This window comes from Helianthus annuus, chromosome 16 (assembly GCF_002127325.2).
Source record: "Helianthus annuus cultivar XRQ/B chromosome 16, HanXRQr2.0-SUNRISE, whole genome shotgun sequence".
In the NCBI taxonomy this organism is placed as follows: domain Eukaryota; kingdom Viridiplantae; phylum Streptophyta; class Magnoliopsida; order Asterales; family Asteraceae; genus Helianthus; species Helianthus annuus.
In genome coordinates, this window is record NC_035448.2 from 34,697,774 (window position 1) to 34,703,773 (window position 6,000).

The following is a 6,000-nucleotide window of genomic DNA, read 5'->3' on the forward strand; positions in this document are numbered from 1 at the left end:
TATGTATGTATGTATGTATGTATGTATGTATGTATGTATGTATGTATGTATGTATGTATGTATGTATGTATGTATGTATGTATGTATGTATGTATGTATGTAGGTATGTAGGTATGTAGGTATGTAGGTATGTAGGTATGTAGGTATGTATGTATGTATGTATGTATGTATGTATGTATGTATGTATGTATGTATGTATGTATGTATGTATGTATGTATGTATGTATGTATGTATGTATGTATGTATGTATGTATGTATGTATGTATGTATGTATGTATGTATGTATGTATGTATGTATGTATGTATGTATGTATGTATGTATGTATGTATGTATGTATGTATGTATGTATGTATGTATGTATGTATGTATGTATGTATGTATGTATGTATGTATGTATGTATGTATGTATGTATGTATGTATGTATGTATGTATGTATGTATGTATGTATGTATGTATGTATGTATGTATGTATGTATGTATGTATGTATGTATGTATGTATGTATGTATGTATGTATGTATGTATGTATGTATGTATGTATGTATGTATGTATGTATGTATGTATGTATGTATGTATGTATGTATGTATGTATGTATGTATGTATGTATGTATGTATGTATGTATGTATGTATGTATGTATGTATGTATGTATGTATGTATGTATGTATGTATGTATGTATGTATGTATGTATGTATGTATGTATGTATGTATGTATGTATGTATGTATGTATGTATGTATGTATGTATGTATGTATGTATGTATGTATGTATGTATGTATGTATGTATGTAGTATGTATGTATGTATGTATGTATGTATGTATGTATGTATGTATGTATGTATGTATGTATGTATGTATGTATGTATGTATGTATGTAGGTATGTAGGTATGTAGGTATGTAGGTATGTAGGTATGTAGGTATGTATGTATGTATGTATGTATGTATGTATGTATGTATGTATGTATGTATGTATGTATGTATGTATGTATGTATGTATGTATGTATGTATGTATGTATGTATGTATGTATGTATGTATGTATGTATGTATGTATGTATGTATGTATGTATGTATGTATGTATGTATGTATGTATGTATGTATGTATGTATGTATGTATGTATGTATGTATGTATGTATGTATGTATGTATGTATGTATGTATGTATGTATGTATGTATGTATGTATGTATGTATGTATGTATGTATGTATGTATGTATGTATGTATGTATGTATGTATGTATGTAGGTATGTAGGTATGTAGGTATGTAGGTATGTAGGTATGTAGGTATGTAGGTATGTATGTATGTATGTATGTATGTATGTATGTATGTATGTATGTATGTATGTATGTATGTATGTATGTATGTATGTATGTATGTATGTATGTATGTATGTATGTATGTATGTATGTATGTATGTATGTATGTATGTATGTATGTATGTATGTATGTATGTATGTATGTATGTATGTATGTATGTATGTATGTATGTATGTATGTATGTATGTATGTATGTATGTATGTATGTATGTATGTATGTATGTATGTATGTATGTATGTATGTATGTATGTATGTATGTATGTATGTATGTATGTATGTATGTATGTATGTATGTATGTATGTATGTATGTATGTATGTATGTATGTATGTATGTATGTATGTATGTATGTTTTTGTAAATCCCGGTATGAAAGAAAAACAAGGAAACAGATCAATTAATGGTTTGCAAGGCCATTAATATACGTGCAACGGCGTAGGAAGGCTCAAACCTAGCAGATTTTGTACCGGGCCTCCGGCTGTAAGACATAGTCACCTCATGGGCCAAACCCCGGTCCACATGGGTATGGGCTCGCTACACCCAAATAGATCTATCACTCATGCCCCTCGGTCCTAACACGAGGATTAATGGTCTTAGAAGTGCGCCTACCCATTCACATGATCTACTATGCAATCCTTAGCTAAACATACCAACTGTAATTGTTTGTAAACATTTTGTAACATGTACTTCACCCCCAAAGTTATAAAACAAAACAGTTTAAAGAAAAGGGGTCATGAACTCACAGTCTTGCGTTCTTCGTAACACCGTAACTCAAAGTTGTGCCTGGCATACACGACTACCTACAACGTACTAATGTCTATTAGACGAACGGGCCGTGCCTTGATTTAGCATTAGTTAGTGTCTTTGAGTTACATTTCTTCGTGTCTTCGATATTATTCCAAGTTATAATTATTTGTTAAAATAATAAATATTTTAACTTAAGTAATATTTACTAAATTTTGGAATAATGGTTAAATCAATATATTTTAATTGAATACCTTTCAGGTATTTATACATGTTTTTCCTTCCCAAGGATGGATATATTTCTATTCGTATTCTTAAACTTGTATATTTTTGCCATGTATTGATGTCGTATTCCGAAGTGTATTTATACGTACAAAAATACGTATTTTCTTGTAATTGTTAAGTATTCTTATACTAATTTTTGTATTAATTTTTCCGGAATATCATCTTTTATAAAAGTTCACCGATATATATTTCCAAAATATATATTTCAATAAATATTACTTAGAAAAATTATTTATAATTTTTCTTTGGCAAAAATATTTGTATTTTCCCATAAGTTTCCAAAAATAATTTATTTTCAAGTCTAACTTAGAAAATATATATAAACTTATTTTTCTCCAAAAATGATATATTTCATATTTATTTGAGAAAATACATCTTTCACCCCAAAAATTTTGTATTTCATGTTTGTTGAGAAAATATATATTTCTGTCAAAAATAATACATCTTCTAAGAGTTTCAAGAAAAATATATATGTATACTTGCCAAAAATAATATATTTTTCCCTTGTCAAAATATGATATATTCTTGTAGTAATTGTAAAAATCATATTTTTATTCACTTGGTGTTCAAAATATTATTTACCAAAAATATACTTGCGAATAAATTTTCCGGAATATTTTGTAAGATAAATTCTTTTGTTCGGTTTCACCAATATTGTGTGTGAAGTGTGTATATTTATTCTTTGGAATTTTGGTAATATTTTGGATTATAATTTTTGGTATTTTCATGTGTTATATTATTTCAAGTCCTAAAATTATATAACTAATATACATAATATACAAATAATCATACACATGGTGACTTCTAAATATATATTTCCTAAATACATATTTAGTCACTTTTATTTATGAAAACCAACCTCCAATATTTGTATTTTTGTAACCAAAAATCATGGCAAAGTTTATGTAAAAATTCAAGGTTTAAAATACACTTGTAGATAGTTGTTTAGAAATATTTTTCTAAGTGTTAAATTTTTAGAAAAAATTTGCCATAGTTTCCCCTAAAAATGGAGGTTTCCATGCTTTCAAGCATATCATTTTCTTTTGTAAAAATCAACACAATCAATCCACAATCAATAATAAACAACCTTTACTTACCAATTTTGCCAAAAACAAGCATAATCTACTACTTCATGAACTTGAATATTAGTAAAATTTTGTAGTAACTTACTAGTGTTCTTAGTAAGCCTTGTTATCTTCTAAAGTGTGATTGATTCTTTGAAAACTTCGTTTTTAAAGAATATAGATCTTTACAACTTATGATCATATTTTCTAAAAATGTTTCTTCATGGATATTTCTTGTTACACATATACTTCTACACTTGTTTAACCTTCAAAAATAAGGTTTATTTGTTTAATAACCAAGATTTAGTGAAACTTATATTTTTAACTTGGTTTCTTGAGAAATCATTCATGAAATTTTAGATCTACATGATTAACAACTTTACTTTGATCATTATTTTACAAGAAACCCACATATTCTTTCAAGTTCATGCTTCTCATGAGGATGATCCATTTACTTATATCATGTTCATCCTCTCATCTTGCTAGATTATGTTTTCAATCATGATCTAGCAAGATCATATGATGATCAACATCATTTTCACAAACAGACAATGATCAACAAGTATATCAACACATAAACAACTTAGTTTCTTCATTAATCATGCTTGTGTTCAAGTTTACTTCTTGTGGTTCTTAGTGTTCTTCATGATTAACATTATGAATCTTCTTTTAACCACTTAAAATGGAAGTAAAATAGCAAGATTAAGGTTCTGACCACTAGCTCAAGGCTAGGGATGATCAAGAGAAGAAAACAAGTGGATAAAAGCAAATGAACAAGGTCCTTCAACTTTCGTAAGCTCCTAGCTTCTTTGTATGTCTTCTAACACCCTTGTAAGTATGTGGATTGAATGGAAGTGAAGTGATGATGATGGTATGGTGGTGGTGGTGGTTCTTGACCGAAACCAAGAAGAGAGGAGAGGGAGAGAGTGAAGGTGTGAAGTGGTGAAAGATAGAATGAGGGTTATGGTCTTCCAAGTTTACTTATAACCCCTTTTATAACTTTAACTCTTGTATAATATGTTACTGAAGATGCAACATGATCTATTATTTAATTGAATCAAAATCAACTAAGTGGGGGCCATGTTGGCCGATTACTAGGTGGGGGGGGGGGTAGTAGGCTAGGTTTGTAAATATTAGTTTGTTTAGGGTAAAAATGTAAGTATCTAGTTAGTTATTCTAGTTACTAGATATTTATGATGTGTTATAATGTTCGGGGACCATAATTAGCTTGGTAATGTTAAAACAATGCTTCTAGTGAAAATTTGGTGTTTCGGGTAGTGTCCGGTTGTTCGGTTGGTTACCGGTTCGTTAAATTGCTAAACTATGCAGTTTAGTGTGCTTTATGTATCCTTTTGTGACACTTTTGATTCCCAACACTTAGGAAATCATTCAGGGCCATTTATCCATATTTCTACATAATATTAGATTGTTTAAATGCTGATTTTTGTTGAATTCAGCACTTTATGTGAGTTTTAGGCACTTTCCGGTACTTAAACTATCTCTAGAAAGGAAGTTTTGTGATCCTTACTTTCCTACACATTATACTAGTGTAAGACTTGGTTTCTGGCTCATTCTGTCTATCAACACACTGTTTGTCTATGTACAGAGTTCTGTCAGCATTTTCCTGATTTATCTGACAACTGTGCTAACTGTATCTAATGCATCAGTTGAGTAAATAAAGTTCTCATGCAATAATGATATGCTATTAAGAAATATGTGATGCATGTGTATGTATATGGCACTAATCAGAAAGCAATTAATTGCAATTCAGCACAGTTATTAAGCACTAATCATGGTTTAATAATTGTACGGATACCTGAATTTTTGAAAGTTGTCACATTCTCCCCCTGTTAAGAAAATTTCGTCCCGAAATTGTAAGCTTTACTACTAGCTGCAGGGGTGTTTGGGAATAAATGCGGGTATTTTGCTTTCATGCGGTCTTCACGTTTCCAAGTAAACTCTGGGCCGTGACGCGCGTTCCATCGAACCTTGACGAGTTTAACACTACTCCTCCGAGTCTTGTTAACTTTCCAGTCAGTAACCTCAACAGGTTCTTCGGTAAAGTGGAGTGTGTCGTCAATGTGAACTTCATCAGCAGGGATAACCACTGTTTCTTGTGTTGGACTCTTCTTCAGATTAGATACATGGAATGTATCATAGACGCCATTAAGTTCTGCAGGTAGTTCCACCTTGTATGCTACGGGGCTAATCCTTTCCAGGATTTTGAATGGTCCAATAAATCGTAGGTTTAACTTTCCACGCTTCCCAAAGCGTGCCACACCTTTCCAAGGTGAGACTTTCAACAGAACCATATCTCCCACTTCAAACTCCAAGGGTTTCCTTCTTTGGTCCGCATAGCTCTTTTGTCGATCACGAATCACCTTGATGCATTCCCGGATCTGCATGATCTTATCTGTCGTCTCCTGGGCCAATTCGGGACCAACCAGCTGTCTATCGCCTGCATCTGCCCAACATAACGGCGACCGACACTTCTGTGCGTAGAGGGCTTCAAACGGTGCGGCTTGAATGCTTGTATGGTAGCTGTTGTTATAGGAGATGTAGGATCGCGATGCTGACCCAAATG